A 16,005-nucleotide genomic window follows, 5' to 3' on the forward strand; every position below is an offset into this window, starting at 1 on the left:
CAGCCCCCTACGCTTAGGGGCCTGGACCAGCCCGGGCCTCGCGTCCCCTCCCCCGCGGCCCGCACCGCGGTCCCCGCCCCGTGACTGCCTGGGCTGGGGGGGCGGGGTGGGCTGGGGGCCTTCAGTGGGGGTGGCGCCCCCGTCTAGAGCCTGGTGCCGGTAGGGTGAGGGGGCGCGCCGAATCCCTCTGGGAATGTCAGGCGGTGTCCATCCTCCTGCAACATCCCCACCCCCTCTCTCAAACGGTCAAGATGGAAGGACTCGGCAGCCTCCCCCTCTCCATTTAAGTGTTCGGGAGGCTTCACAGGTCTCGGCGATTGTCAGCCCTCGATCACCTTCTTTAAGGCTCCTCCGCCCCCAGTGGGGGGGATGCTTGGGCAGCGCTCCCACCTCCTTTAAATATTAACGTGGAAGGGTCTTTAGGTTTAGGTTGTCTCCCGAAACTTGCCAGCTCCCCCGTTTGGGAATAACGAGGGAGGGGGGGAAAGTTAGGGCAGTGTCGTCCCCCCCCCCCTCACGCCTGTTAAAGGGGCAGCCACAGCCTCAGCTGGAGTCATGAGGGTCTGTGCAGTCTCCTTACCCACGCCCTTCCCTGCCCAGGGAGAGATCGAAGGACCGGGTGGAGGTGGGTGGGCAGTGACCCCCGCAGCCCTTCCCATTTAAGTCTGAGGCGGCGGCGGGGGCTCCAGAGCTCCGCGGGAATCGTGGGGCTCTGTGCAGTTTCCCGCAGCGTTCCGCCCTCCCCCACGTGCGGAAGGGATGGGGGAGTGCCCGACCCCCTCCCGGCCTCCCTCCTTTCCCCGCAAGGCCTCTCTGGCGCGGGTGGCGGCCGAGACGCATTGCTGTTCCGAGGCCGCGGAGGAGAAGGCGCCTTTGAATAGTGGTGGGCGAAGGCCGGCCCCAGGCGCGGCAGCTCAGGCCGGACCGGGGACGTAGCGGGTGTTGGCGGCAGGGGGCGGGCACGCTGTGTGTTTTTTCCCAGTCCTTGCCCTGATTTATAAATTTCCAGAGGAGAGGGATGTCAGCAGGAGGCACGGTGGGGTTCCGGAAGGCAGAAATGCGGTGTTTACTTGCGTCGCCTACCCTACTTCACTCTGACCCAGGTTTGTGGTACAGACTGGGGTCTCACGTCGCCTCAGCCGACCGGGTCTGGCTCTGGAGGCCTGGTGTGGGGTGCGTGGGGGGGAGTGGGGGGGTTGTCAGTTCGCATTTCGCGAACTAAGAAAATGCTTAGTGTTCAGACGGGGCAGCAAATGTCAATAGATTGCATTCCATTGTGGCCAGTGTTCTTACCTTGGGGATTGCCGCCAGAGATCGCCAAGGGCAGGCCAGTCCATGTCCCCTGTGCCCCGAGCCCATCCGTGTTGCCGGCACTGCCGTGCCTCCCCTTAGGCCTAGGCGGGGTTGGCAGGCTCGGTGATGAGAGTCCTCCTTAAGTAGACCTCCTGGCTTTAGCAGGTGGTGGGATAAGGGTATTTTTTGGTGCAGAGTTTTCTTTTTCTTTTTTTTCTTTTTTTTTCAGTTTTCTTTTTGAAAACAGGTTTTTAGCAATCCATTTCCAAAGAATTATCATTTATGGCAGGATAACTTATCCATCAAGATGATTCAGAGCTGATTTTTTTAAAATAAATTTTAAATTTTTATTTATTTTATTTTTGCAGCGCGCGGGCGCGGGCTTTCTCTAGTTGCGGTGAGCGGGAGCTACTCTTCCTTGCGGTGCCGGGCTTCCCATTGCGATGGCTTGTTGCGGAGCACGGGCTCTAGGCGCACGGGCTTCAGTAGTTGTGGCACGCGCGTGGGCTCTAGAGCGCAGGCTCAGTAGTTGTGGCGCACGGACTTAGTTGCTCCGCGGCATGTGGCATCTTAATTCCCCGACCAGGGCTCGAACCCGTGTCCCCTGCATTGGCAGGGAGATTCTTAACCACTGAGCCACCAGGAAGGCCCCAGAGCTGGTTTTTTTAAGGAATTCTGCCTTCAGTGTGGGACAGTTAGGAACATTGGTTTTCTTGACTTCTACCCTACCCCCCCCCGCCCCGCCCCCCACTCCCCATTTCGCCTTTGAAGCATCTACAATTGCTACTTATCAAAACTAGTTAAAATGAAGTGCTTATTTTCCCAGCTCTGTCCACATACAATTCTGTAACTTCATTTCCCCTTTTCCAGTGGCATCCATAGTAAAAAAAAAAAAATTTTTGGAAAAAATTTAAGTATAATTTTTATAAAGAAGGATGCACTGTTTTTTCCTTTTTGGGATCAGATAGAAATCTGGCAGATATATTCAACGTGTTTAAATAATTAAAAATGAAAACTAAGGTTTTTAGATTGCATCAGTTTTCCTTAGGCTTAAAAATTAGAGAATTTGTTCCAGAGTGGCTTGAGTGATCAAAAATACTTGGAATGTTTTAATACCACAGATCTTTTTTGTTCCTTGAGACTTCACAAACATTTAAGATTAATTTAGATTCTTGCTTGCTTTAAGTTCTTTTCTTTGAGTCATAAATTGTATGTAGCCCTTATTCTTTTTGATGAATATGTGAAGTTTCGTTTAATGTATTGGATTCGTATAGTGTGAAATTTTGTTCTTGTACATGTTCTTTAGTTAATGTACTTGTAGAATTCCTTTCCATTTTGAATCATTGTTACTGGGTTCTTTATAAACCATTTACAGTTTCTAGAGTTACTTGACGTATGCTTGCGTGTACCAGCAGTTCAAATGTGTTTCTGGGACCAAAGGTGAATTAAAAAAATGGAGCATTGGGTTTGCCATGTTTATAGACAGCAGAATATTCTTGAAAGTCTAGAAACTCACATGTCTGCTTTAAATAATACATTTCGTATTTGAATTTTTTTGTTGTAAACAGTGGATTTTCATGGCTTTCAAAAATTTATTGTCTTTAATTGTCATATGCTTTAGAAGGTGGCTGTTTTCTCTTAGATTAATGTAAACACAGTGTTAAAGTGTGAACATAATTTTACCTTAATCCAATTCTTATTTTTGCCCCTTTGATTTTTATGTGGTTTTAGTGATTGTGTATGTTATTTTGTGTTCAGCTTTTTTCTTCTTAGCACTGCATTATAAATTTTCTTTTTAAAGTTTCTGCTTAATCATTCTATTCTGGGGATTTGGGTTTCCACATTTTTGCTATTATAGATGGTGGTGCAGTAAACATCTTTATACTAAGAGCTTTTTGCTTCAGTCTGATTATTTCCTTAGAGAAAGTTCCCAGGAGTGGTTTTACTAGGTCAGAGGGCTTCAAGTTTTTTATGGCTCTTGCTAGCTGTGCCATAATACTCTTCAGGAGACTTGTGTTAGTTTCCAGTGCTGAAAAGGTGGCTCTTTTATAGAATGGTTTTTTGTAGTTTGTCAAACACTTTGGGGGATTTTGAAGGGAAAAGTTGCATTTACTATCGAGTGCATACATAATTAAGTGCTTTTATTAGTTACCTGTTTATCTTTCACTTCAGTTTCTCTGAGGATTTAATTAATGAATGTGAAGGTGGTTTGAAAATTGTAACTGTTAATACTAATGAGGATACATGGTATAGCTATTGTGCTGATACTTCTGCTACGTAGAGGAATGACAGTCCTGAGGAACTTATTCTAAAACTTTGTTCTGTTTTTGGTTAACCTTCCTCGTTCATCTAAAAGTATTTTTTATTAGCTGCTAGTATAAGATCAAATTATTTTTTGGTACCTTTTTTTGTAATTTCACAGCACGATTGGGAATTACCACTGGTTAAGCCGTATCTTTCTTTTCCATGTTCCCTTCCCTGTTAAAATATATATATATATATATATATATATATATATATGTGTGTGTGTGTTGCATGTGTATGTATCCATAGATAGATAGATGTAGATACAGGTTTATAATCCTATTACTGTATTCCAGACCCTAAAATAATACAGTATTAGAATTTCTTTGGATACAGGACTAAGTGTGAATGAAAACTTTCTTAGTAATTTTCAGCTTAGTACTTTCACTGCTTCTTTCTCTTAAGGCATTGCAACTTAGAAATTATGCTGCAGTTCATTGTAATTGTTCATCATGCTTCCATTTAAATATTGGTGAGATTTTTGTCTCTTTAAATTAAGTTTCTTATAGAGGAGCCTAAAAAAAACTACATTCAATACATAAATTTATTGAAAATCTGTGTACAATGGAGGTACACAGGTAGGTGCTTGGGATATATTAATGAATAAAAGGAAAGATAGCTGCCCTCCAGTTGTTTACATTCCAGTGTGAGGAACCAGACAATAAATGAGACATTAAATTAGCAAACTGTATATATTAGTTAAGAGCCATAGGATTAGGGGAGAGCAGATTAAAGATATGATATGGGAGTGTGGGGGAAGGGAGTGGGTTGCAGTTTTAAATGGGTTAGCGGAGGCCTCTTGAAGAGATAACATTTGAGCAAAGTTTTGAATGTGAGGTAGTTAGCCATTTGCTTTTAACCTAAATTAATTAATCATATGGCCCCAGTTGTAATTTATAAGGTTTGAACTGCATCATCCCTTGCTAATTCATTCTTTTATGTGGATTAATTAACAAATTAATCCACAGGTAAACTGTAGATGGCTGTTAAAAGAGGTACCTTTTTGTGTTTCTATTGGGCTTTTTAATTTTACCTAATCAGTTTAATTTTCATCCCAAGTACCTAAAGAAAATATACTTTAAAAAAATTTTATTGGAATATAGTTGATTTACAATATTGTGTTAGTTTCAGGTGTACAGCGAAAATATGCTGTTTAAGATTGGGCAAAACCCTACAACAAATAGCTTATCTTTGACAAAGGTAAAAGTAAGCCTGTAGTTGCTTAAAGATTTTGCATTTTGAAAAGTCAGCGCGTTGCATGGTATCAGTCATGGTGTTTCTTTTTTGGTTAAATGTAAACTTGTATTTTCTGTGTTTCTATACTTTTACATGGGATGTTAACTTATCGCTATTTAATAGCCATATGTTTCAGCTTTAAGGAGTTTTTTTTTTTTGGTCTAAATAGATACAGCTGTGTTAGTACTTATTTTCACCATTGCAAAGTGTTTACCTTGAAAAGGATTTTAAGTTTTTATAAGATTTTTTCCCTAGAATTGTAATTTTCTATTTTGGCTAGATAATAATAGTATTTTGATGCATTTTAAAGAGTTAAGCCTAAGCAAAACTCTCTCTTTGTAGCTATTTCAAATGATTGTGACTTCAGTGGAGATACAGTTTACTAACAGGCCTACCTGCTACTGTATTTTTTTAATTGAAAGTACTTGCCTTTTTTTTTTTTTTTTTTAGTCTATCTGGGTCATCTGTGAGTGTTAACCATACCAAGATCTAAGAGGTCCATATTTTTTAGCAAGAGTGTCATTAAAATAAAAGTAGATTGCTCTTTCTTCTTGAGGTCCTTTTACCTCCTTAGATGTTAGATTTCAGAAATAAGGATGTGTTGGGACTTCCCTGGCAGTCCAGTGGTCAAGACTGTGCTTCCAGTGCAGGGGGCACGGGTTCTATCCCTGGTTGGGGCACTGGGATCCAGCATGCCGCGGGGTGGCCAAAAGGGAGAAAAAGCCGGGGGGCTTCCCTGGTGGTGCAGTGGTTGAGAATCTGCCTGCTAATGCAGGGGACAGGGGTTTGAGCCCTGGTCTGCGAGGCTCCCACATGCCGCGGAGCAGCTAGGCCCGTGAGCCACAACTACTGAGCCTGCGTGTCTGGATCCTGTGCTCCGCAACGAGAGAGGCCGCGATAGTGAGAGGCCCGCACACCGCGATGAAGAGTGGCCCCCGCTTGTCACAACTAGAGAAAGCCCTCGCACAGAAATGAAGACCCAACACAGCAAAAATAAATAAATTAATAAAACAAAGGACTAGTCTTTTAAAAAAAAAAGCGGAGGGGAGAGTGTTCGTCAGAAAATTTACTCATCAGTGAATATGAAGCTGGTATCAAGCTTTTGAAAGATTGTAGCACGCAAATCTAGAATTTGTAATGTAGACACTTTTGATCCCATAACTTTACTAACATTACTCATGATTAGAAACAGGTTGACCTATATCTTAGGCAGAATTTTTTTTTTTTTAGAAGATGTTGGGGGTCGGAGTTTATTAATTTATCTTTGCTCTGTTGGGTCTTCGCTTCTGTGTGAGGGCTTTCTCTAGTTGTGGCAAGCGGGGGCCGCCCTTCATCGCAGTGCGCGGGCCTCTCACTATCGCGGCCTCTCTTGTTGCGGAGCACAGGCTCCAGATAGGCAGGCTTAGCAGTTGTGGCTCATGGGCGTAGTTGCTCTGCGGCATGTGGAATCTTCCCAAACCAGGGCTCGAACCCGTGTCCCCTGCATTAGCAGGCAGATTCTCAATCACTGCACCACCAGGGAAGCCCCTGACCTATGTCTTAATGTGTTTTTTTATATCTTTAAAGTATACTTTTCTACTCAAAACTAATTTCTTTCGTGTGTGTGTGTGTGTGTGTGTGTGTGTGAAATTTAACACTTTGGGATATACAGACACGTATAGAATGTGGTCCACACTGCTTATATTATAATAGAGATAAGAACTGTACTTAAAACCAGTGTCCAAAACAGATTCTTTCTTCAGATTAATAAATTGAGAAAGTCTTTGTATAAGTATTACCTCATTTGTATTTGAAAGTTCTGTCTTTTATAATTTGAAAAACAGTTTGCTTTAAATACTTAATGTAGAAGAGTGCACAGAATTTTTTTAAAAAGCCCAAATTCCTTTAAAATTAAAATCTCCCAGTCTTTCCTTTGAGGTAACCACTGTTAGAAATTTGGTGAACATTTTTTCAGACTCTGAAAATGAGATCATATGGTGCCTACTGTTTTAGATTCAAGAGTATATATTTTCTTTTTAAAGATTTATTTTTCCCTAAAACTGTAGAATTTTAGAGCATAACAAAATAACAAAGTCTTAAAATAGAAGGGAAAAAATTTTAAGCTTTGAGAGGTGAGGGGATTTGCTCAAAGCAACATATTTGTAGAATTTTGTTACATCCTTCCCATTAAATAAACGCAGAGATAAACAAGATCATACTGTGTGGGACCTCCCCAGTTGTCCAGTGGCTAAGGCCCCGAGCTCCCAATGCCTGGTGCCCGGGTTCGATCCCTGGTCAGGGAACTAGGTCCCACGTGCTCACTGCAACTAAAACCCAGTGCAGCCAAATAAATAAACAAATAAATAGATCATGCTTTGTATTTTAAAGAAGACACAGCCACAGACAGTCCTTGCTCTTCAGGATAGCTTTTGTAACCTTGAGTTCGGCTGGATAAAATAGAAGGTCTAGTTCCTTTTAAAAATATATATATATATAATTTTGTACATATGTGGTGTGAAATCTACTTAAACGTGAAGTCCTTGGTTTTGTTAGTTGTAATTGTTTAGTATTGTGGATCTGGGGGGTTTATGAAAATTTGCCACAACTATTAACCTTAGGTTTTATTTGCTAAAAATTATTTGCAGTTGTATTCATGTGAAAATTTGAAATTCCCTTTAATTTAAAATAATACTTATGTAGATTGCTTGTACTTTAAGCCTTGAAACTGAGTCAAGTGGCCATACAATAACAATTTCATGCCATGATTAGTAGCTAAATGCATTTTGGGAACTGGATAAAATGGCATGCTGTAATGGAGTCTTTGTAATTCTCACCAGTTTGTGGTATGTGGCTTATTTTTATTAAGAGTTTCAGAACTGGGGGCTTCCCTGGTGACGCAGTGGTTGAGAGTCTGCCTGCCGGTGCAGGGCACACAGTTTCGTGCCCCGGTCCGGGAAGATCCCACATGCCGTGGAGCGGCTCGGCCCGTGAGCCATGGCCACTGAGCCTGTGCGTCCTGAGCCTGTGCTCCGCAACGGGAGAGGCTGCAACAGTGAGAGGCCCACGTATCGCAAAAAAAAAAGAGTTCCAGAACTTTAGAATGTTGTCCTCTTGAAAGTATTACCTTGAGAGACTTTAACAGGTTGTCAATGTCAAATATTTTTGATTGCCACTTTATGTTCATATTGCTTTCTATAAGTCATATGTTAAAAGATACTCTTAGCAATAATTGTTGTAAATAGAGTATCTATTATACTCTATTATAGTTTTATTTTTATTTATTTTTAAATTTTATTTATTTATTTTTAAAAGTTTATTTACTTATTTGGCTCTGCCGGGTCTTAGTTGTGGCACGCAGGATCTTCATTGTGGCATATGGGATCTTTAGTTGCGACATGCATGTGGGATCTAGTTCCCTGACCAGGGATGGAACCTGGGCCCCCAGCACTGGGAGCGCAGAGTCTTAGCCACTGGACCACGAGGGAAGTCCCAGTTTTAGTTTTAAAGAAAGAAAAGGCTGGTTTTGAATCAAATCGTGCATTCTTCTTTTGGGACTCATAAACATTTTTTGTGGACCTTGTGTAGTTACCTCTTTTTCATTCCTGAAACACACTTGAAAATCAGGTAGAGAAAAAACTTAAGGTTGAAGCTTGTGCAGATTACAGAAAGCTGAGCGCTTTGGGGCCTTTTTCACTTTATACGTGATTCTGCTTAGCTTGCTTTTTTTGATTTACAGATTGCCCGCAAGTAGGTAAAACTTTTAGGGGCAAACACACTGGTAGCGATGAGAAGTAATAATAGTATGATAGAAAGTTAAGAGATGGGAAAATTATAAAAAAACACACAAGAGCTCAAGAGTTTACCATCAAAGGCTATAAGTGTATAGCTCCATGCCTTAGTAGACCCCAGAGGCATTACTATTTTATGGCATAATATGTTTAATTGATGTGCTCATAATGGTGACTCATAAGACAAGATTAAATTGTTTTTCATATCTTTCAGAGAAGTAACTTCTCAAAGGTTAGGTGATGACCCCTTAGTAGATTGTAAAATCACTTTAGTGGGTCATGACAAGCATTTTTAGAAAAAAATGAAAAAAATAGAAGATATTACAGTGCATTGCATTTTAAGGGTAAGAATTGTTTTAAGGAACTTCTGTAATGTATATATATACTGTGTTGCAATTTAAACTGTAATTTTTCATTGGTGTAGTCAAAGTCACTGATTTAGAGGCACCGAGATGCAGTAAAAGGATTGAGGAAGGGTTTTGGAGTTTTTTTCTACTCTAGGGTTGCCAGATTTAGCAAATAAAAATACAGGATGCCCAGTTAAACTTGAATTTTTCTTTTTTTTTTTTAAGTATAGTTGATTTACAATGTTGTGTTAGTTTCGGGTGTATGGCACAATGATTCAGACGTATATAGTATTTTTCAGATTCTTTTCCCTTATAGGTTATTACAGAATATTGAGTATAGTTCCCTGTGCTGTACAGTTGGTCCTTTTTGGTTATCTGTTTTATATATAATAGTGTATATAGGTTAAAACTCGCAAACTCGTAATTTATTCTCCCCTCTCCCCAACTTGCATTTCTCATAAACGACAACTGATTTTTTGGTGTAAATAGGTCCCAAATTGCATGGAACAAAATTATTATTTATCTGAATTTCAAATTTGACTGGGTATCCTTTATCTGGTAACCCCAGTCTGGGCTAGAATTGGGATTCACCCCCTGGTGACTAAAATTTAAGCTCTGTGAGGGCAGGAACTTCATTTTGTTCACTGTTGTATCCCAGTCTCCTGGAACAGTGCTTGGCACTTAGTAAGTGGTCAGATGTTTGAATGAATGAATGGGCAAGTTACTCTCAGGCTCAGTTTCTGTACTTATTAAAAGGGGGAAATAATACCTTCTTTAAAAAGTGAGATACTAAATTTTTATTACATGTCATTCTTGACACATAGTAAGCTCTGAGTATTTTATTTGTTTTGGCACGCCACGCGGCTTGCAGGATCTTAGTTCTTTGACCAGGGATTGAGCCTGGGCCCTTGGCAGTGAAAGCGCGCAGTCGTAACCACTGGACCGCCAGGGAATTCCCTCAGTGTTTTAGAATTATACAGATCTGGAGTTGGAGGTGGCTCTGGTGAGTATTTACTTCTCATTCTCTTTACTGATGAGGAAACTAAGGCCACAGAGATTATTTGCTAAATTTCTCCCATCATCATTGGCTGCATAGCTGGCTTTGGAATCTTGTTCCCTCTTCTTTGTAATATGTTTCTTAAGACTTATTTTCAAAATCTGATACTCATTTAGTAATCTAAGAAAAGATCCACCTATCCAGAAAAAAATTTTCTAAGTATTTCAATTAGCAAAGGGTCTACTCTGCTGTTTTTTTTAAAATTTATTTATTATTTATTTTTGGCTGTGTTGGGTCTTCATTGCTGCACGCGGGCTTTCTCTAGTTGCGGTGAGCTGGGGCCACTCCTAGTTGCAGTGCGCGGTCTTCTTACTGCGGTGGTTCTCTTGTTGTGGAGCACGGGCTCTAGGCACTTGGGCTTCAGTAGTTATGGCATGAGGGCTCAGTAGTTGCAGCATTCAGGCTCAGTAGTTGTGGCTCACGGGCTCTAGAGCGCAGGCTCAGTAGTTGTGGCGTACGGGCTTAGATGCTCCGTGGCATGTGGGATCTTCCTGGACCAGGGTTCGAACCCGTGTCCCCTGCATTAGGCAGGCGAATTCTTAACTACTGCGCCACCAGGGAAGTCCCTCCAATGTACAGTGTCTTGCATTTAAGTGCAGCAGCTCCTCCACTTACAAACTTTCTCAGGATGAGCTCTGAGATTAGGAGCAGAGCTACACCACAGATCAAAAGTGGGTTCATCCCACCGACAGATGGCCTTTTTTTTGTTTTGTTTTTTCCTTTTTAGGGGTGGTTTATGGTCATTTTGCAGTCAACCATTCTTGTCATTTTAAAACTCTCTGTGTATTTACTGTGTTTGAGTTTAGTTTATCGTTAAAGCTGTCATTTTCAAAAAGTGCAGCAGCAGTGAGTACTGATAGTGCCAGTCAGAATAAACAACTTAATTATGGTAGAAGTGAGAGATTTTTTAAAATTATAAGTAGTAGGAAAATGATGGCTTGGGATGGGACGAATTAATTCTGAAGGACAGAGAGCAAAAAGTACCATGCATATTTATTTAGTCAGTAATAATCAGCAAAAGATAAGGAGAATTAGTGGATGAAATGGAAAAACTTGGAAGTTTGCAGCTAGTGGTGTTAATTTGGGAGAAGGCTAAAGTAGTTAAAATGCTATTACTGAAATTTTTGTCAAGACCTACAAACAGTGCTACAGGTTCACAGTACTTTGAATAAAGAGTCTAAGGCCTCTCCAGTGACATTGGAAAAGATTATTAAGAGGTTGTCTTTTGGGAAAAGATGCCAAATAGAATGTTCATATATTAGGTCTATAAGCGTTCAGACTTCCTCCTGTCCATTTTGGACTTAGGATCACATGGATGTACAGAGGAAACTTTAAAAATTTCATTGTTCAATGTGCCGTGATTTAGCTTAAATTGCTAGACAGTTACTGTGATAGATTGTATTTTAATTAGACATATTGAAATATAATTTACAAAAAGTAAACTTCACCCTTTTTAGTGTACAGTTCTTGAGTTTTGAAAAACGTACAGTCTTATACCACCACCACAATCAATATCATCCCATAAATTTTCCTTGTGCCTGTTTTCAGTCAGTCCCCTTTCGGCAAACCTGGTAATCACCCATCTGTTTCCTAACATTATAGTTTTGTCTTTTCTAGAATGTCATATACATGATATTATACAGTATACTACAGCCTTTTGTGTTTAGCTTCTCTCATGTAACATAATGCTTTGAGATTCATTCATGTTACTGCATGTTAACAGTTTCTTCTTTTTTTCTTGCTGAGTAGTATTCCATTGTGTGCATGTACAATGTTTGTTTATCAAGTGATGCACTTTTAAGTTGTTAGCAGTTTTGGGCTATTATGAATAATGCTGCTGTGAATATTGATGTACAGGTTTTGTGTGGTCATAACAATTTCATTTCTCTTGATTAAATACCTAGAAATGGAATTGCTGTGTTGTATGGCAAATGTTTATTTAATTTTAAAAATAATTGCGAAACTGTTTGCTAAAGTAACTGATTTCTAATTGCTCTAATTTCTTGGCAACACTTAGTATGCTAGTTTTTAATTTCAGCCATTCTAGTGGCTGTGCAGTGGTATTTCATTGTGGTTTGAATCTGCATTTCCTTATGTCTAATGATACTGAACATCTTTTCATGTGCTTGTTTGCCATTTGTTTATCATCTTTGGTGATGAGAAACTATCAGTATTTGGGGTCTAACTTGTTTGAAAGTAAAGGAGCTTCTGTATTTGCATTGCCTGCCTTCTAGATTTAGAACATCTTGAGGACAGGGACGAGTGCTTTGTACCACTTTGTATACTTAGTAAGTGGTAAATTCTTTATTAACTGCATGAGCACTGGTCTCATTATTAAGCAGACAAGTTTACCCTGCCAAGGAAAAGTTGTCATCTCAAATGGAACATGGCATTTATTTTATAGGCATACCATATTTAAACTTATTGAGTACCTCCTGTTTGCCAGGCTCTGGGGACACAGTGGTGAACAAGCCAGATGAGGTCTCTCCCTTCCTGGAGCTTACATACTAGTAGGGGAGACAGGGCAGAAAGTTCACACCTTTGCTTCCCCTTATTACTAACGCTTAGCATGCTTCTATCTTACACAATATGGCAAATCTTTTAGATGAAGGGAGAAAACTTACTGCTTTATCAGAAGATAGGTCCTCTTACGAGAGTAGTCTAGTACGTTGCTAAGGTTCTTATTCCTTTCAGTGCTTTTCGGATAGCCACTCACTAGTCACAGAAATCAGTATGTTTGAGAAGCCTCCTGGTCTAAGCTTGTGAAAGCTGACTAGGGTCATAATTGAAAGGGAGAGGGAAAACTGTATTTGAGTGGATCCACCATGAGCTTGTTCTGCTAGGGCATATACATACATTTTACATATATATAATATATATACATTCTTTCTCATTTGATTATCACACAGTCCTGTTAGATAATCTGTTGCCCCATCCCATTTTACCCACGAGGAAGCTAAGGCCCAGAGACGGTAAATGACCTATTTTAACGTTACTCAGCTAGAAAGTGGCAGAGATGGAACGACTTACTATTGTTGTATTTAGGATCTCTGAAAAGGTGTATGCAAGTGAGAACAGAAGAAAACTGGTGATGGATTTAAGGAATGTTACAATTAGTTTCTTACTTTAATTGACCAGAAACCTGAGTCACTAGCTTCCCTGGGTGAAGGAATGTAAGTCAACAGGCTCCTTAGGATGAAAAGTGGAAAAGAAAATGAGGAACTTGCATTTGTGACAGATAAGGAATTTAGTTAGTCATAGTCTGTAAATGTTATATAGGAAGTCTGCATTAGTTTTAACCCAATCTAAAAGGTTAGAGAATAAATGAGAATTCTTATTTATTATTAACACCTTTTTTCCTGTGTAAAACATGTTAGAAAAAACTAGCATTTCTGAGCCAAGTAGAAGCCATTTTTCTGAAGAAAAAAGGTTTAGATATGTATGTATGATGTGAAAACAGTTTATGGAGAGCTTTCTGTTTATATAATGATGGTTACCATTTATTTTGTGCCTGTTAGGTTTCAGGAACTGTGCCAAGTGCATTACTTATATATCCTTTAATCCTTACAACAGCCCAGCCTGTCAGGTTGGTAGTACCATATCCATTTTAAAGATGAGGGAATGGCACTTCAGAGAAATTAAGGAACTTGCCCAGGGTCAAAGGGCTAGGAAGCAATGAAGCTGAGATTCTAACCCTGTAAGACTTCAGAGCTTTTGCTTTTTAGTAACTGTGCTCCACTGCTTCTAGTTAAGCTCTATGGCAAAACAAAAGCAGATAAAAATCAATGAAGAAAACAATTCAGTCATTATTGTGAGCCATAAAATGGCTTCCACTACCCATGCCTTAATCCTGGCAGTTCTATTTATAAATGAATCTGGTTCCAGAAGCTTAAGATTTTTATTTTAAAATTTGTAAACAGTGTTATAAATGGTGGCTAGTTTTCTGCACTTATTTTATCAGATGGTTGTTACCCATAATTAATTTGAACTAAGTAGTAGCATACTATATTGTGGGTTAAGAAGGCATTTTTGGCTTGATCTAAGAATTCCAACACCACTTAACGATGTTTCTGTAGGAGAATTAGAGTGCTAGAACCCACTTCTTCACTCTCCCTGTCTTAGTCAAGTTGGAGGCTATATAGCCCTGGGGCTAGAAAAACACACTGAATAAGACTTAAGCAGCACACATTAGTCCTCCAAAGAGAAGGGATTAAATAGTTGAAGAAATGATTCCTATATTTTGTGGCTTTAGGGAAGTTCCTGGCTATGCTGCAGTTATTCTGTGGGCCAATCATGTTAGGCAATCATACATTTGATTCTTTTTTTAAAAAAATATTTATTTATTTATTATTTTGGCTGTGCTGGGTCTTAGTTGCAGCATGTGGACTCTTAGTTGCGGCATGTGGGGTCTAGTTTCCCGACCAGGGATCGTACCTGGTCCCCCTGCATTGGGAGTGCAGTCTCACCCACTGGGCCACCAGGGAAGTCCCCATTTTATCCTTAATTTTTGCAACACATTAATTTTGCCCACCTGTTTAACCTAGCCTTCCTTTTGCTATTAGATTTAAACTCTACTTTTTTTGGGTAACCCCTCTGCTCAAAAATCATCCTATTCCCAAGCCTAAGGTCCTTTTCACTCTCAAGGCTTTCCATGATCTAACCCAGGGGTTGGCAAATGTCTTCTGTAAAGAGCCAAATAATAAATCTTTTAGGCCTTGCAGGCCACATGTAGTTTTTTGCATATTCTTCTATTTAAAAAAAAAAAAACCTCTTTAAATGTAAAAAGCATTCTGAGCTCTGAGCCATATAAAAACAGGCCACAGGACCATGGACATTTGCCAACCCCATTTTATCTTTCCGGTCATGTTTTCCATCAACTCTTCAAAACATGACCTCCATTTAAATCAACATGGTCTCCTTTTCTCATTGCCTCTGCAGGTATCAAACTCAGCCTCTACTGCCTGCCTGCCTGCTCTTCCATCAGTATTCTCCTTTTCCACATCCTCATAATTATCCTCTAAGATCTAGTTCAAATCTTCCATGAAGCTAATTCTCATTTATTTTTCTTTTTATTAACTCTTGGTAGAACTTAGCTTGTCCCATATGTTAGCTTTCTTATTTGAGAACATGTTCCATGTTTTTTCATAGTAGCTTGCTATAAACTACAAGAATAAAAAGATTCACATTTTCCCTCAAACAATTTTCTGGTGAATGTCTAAAGTTACTATTTCTTTTCACAAGACAGTGTTCCTTCTATGTGGCATCCTATACTCCTCCCCCAAATCTGAATTGTAGAATTGGAAGCTAGCATTTGAGTTCATCATGACTCATCCTCTTTATTTTGGACAGGAGCAGGAACTTTAAATGACTTGTCCAGAGTCGCACACAATTTATTTAGCACCCTAGGCCTTTTCTTACTTAGTGGATTACAGCAGGTTATTTCACTTGTGCTTGAGTTTCTTCCTCGGTGAAATGGGGGTGATGAGGATTAAGTGAATTATATGTGTAAATTGCTTAAATCAATGCTTGGCACGTGGTAAGTGCTCAGTAACTTTCAGCTGTTACTGTTAGCATGTTTGAAAATCAGTAAAGGGCTTCCTTGGTGGCACAGTGGTTAAGAATCCGCCTGCCTAATGCAGGGGACACGGGTTCGATCCCTGGTCCGGGAAGATTCCACATGCTGCAGAGCAAGTAGGCCTGTGCCCCTCAACTACTGAGCCTGTGCTCTAGAGCCCATGGGCCACAACTACTGAGCACATGTGCCACAACTACTGGAGCCCATGTGCCTAGAGCCCGATGCTCCGCAACAAGAGGAGCCACTGCAGTGAGAAGCCTGTGCACTGCAATGAAGAGTAGCCCCCGCTCGCCACAACTAGAGAAAAGCCCACGTGCAGCAGTGAAAACCCAACGCAGCCAAAAATAAATAAGTTAAAAAAAAGAAAATCAGTAAAAAACTACCTGAGCAAATTAAGGCTGAAAACTGCTTGTTGATGGGTTTGGG

At 40.3% G+C, this 16,005-nt stretch overlaps 1 protein-coding gene across 1 annotated transcript in view; it reads left to right on the top strand.

Moving 5' to 3' along the window:
- Positions 1-16,005, top strand: part of ATXN2 (ataxin 2) — a 122,582-nt gene that overhangs the window by 728 nt on the left and 105,849 nt on the right. The gene's annotated exons all lie outside the window — the stretch shown is intronic.

This window comes from Lipotes vexillifer, unplaced genomic scaffold, assembly GCF_000442215.2.
Source record: "Lipotes vexillifer unplaced genomic scaffold, Lipotes_vexillifer_v1.1 scaffold2030, whole genome shotgun sequence".
NCBI classification, from domain to species: Eukaryota; Metazoa; Chordata; class Mammalia; order Artiodactyla; family Lipotidae; genus Lipotes; species Lipotes vexillifer.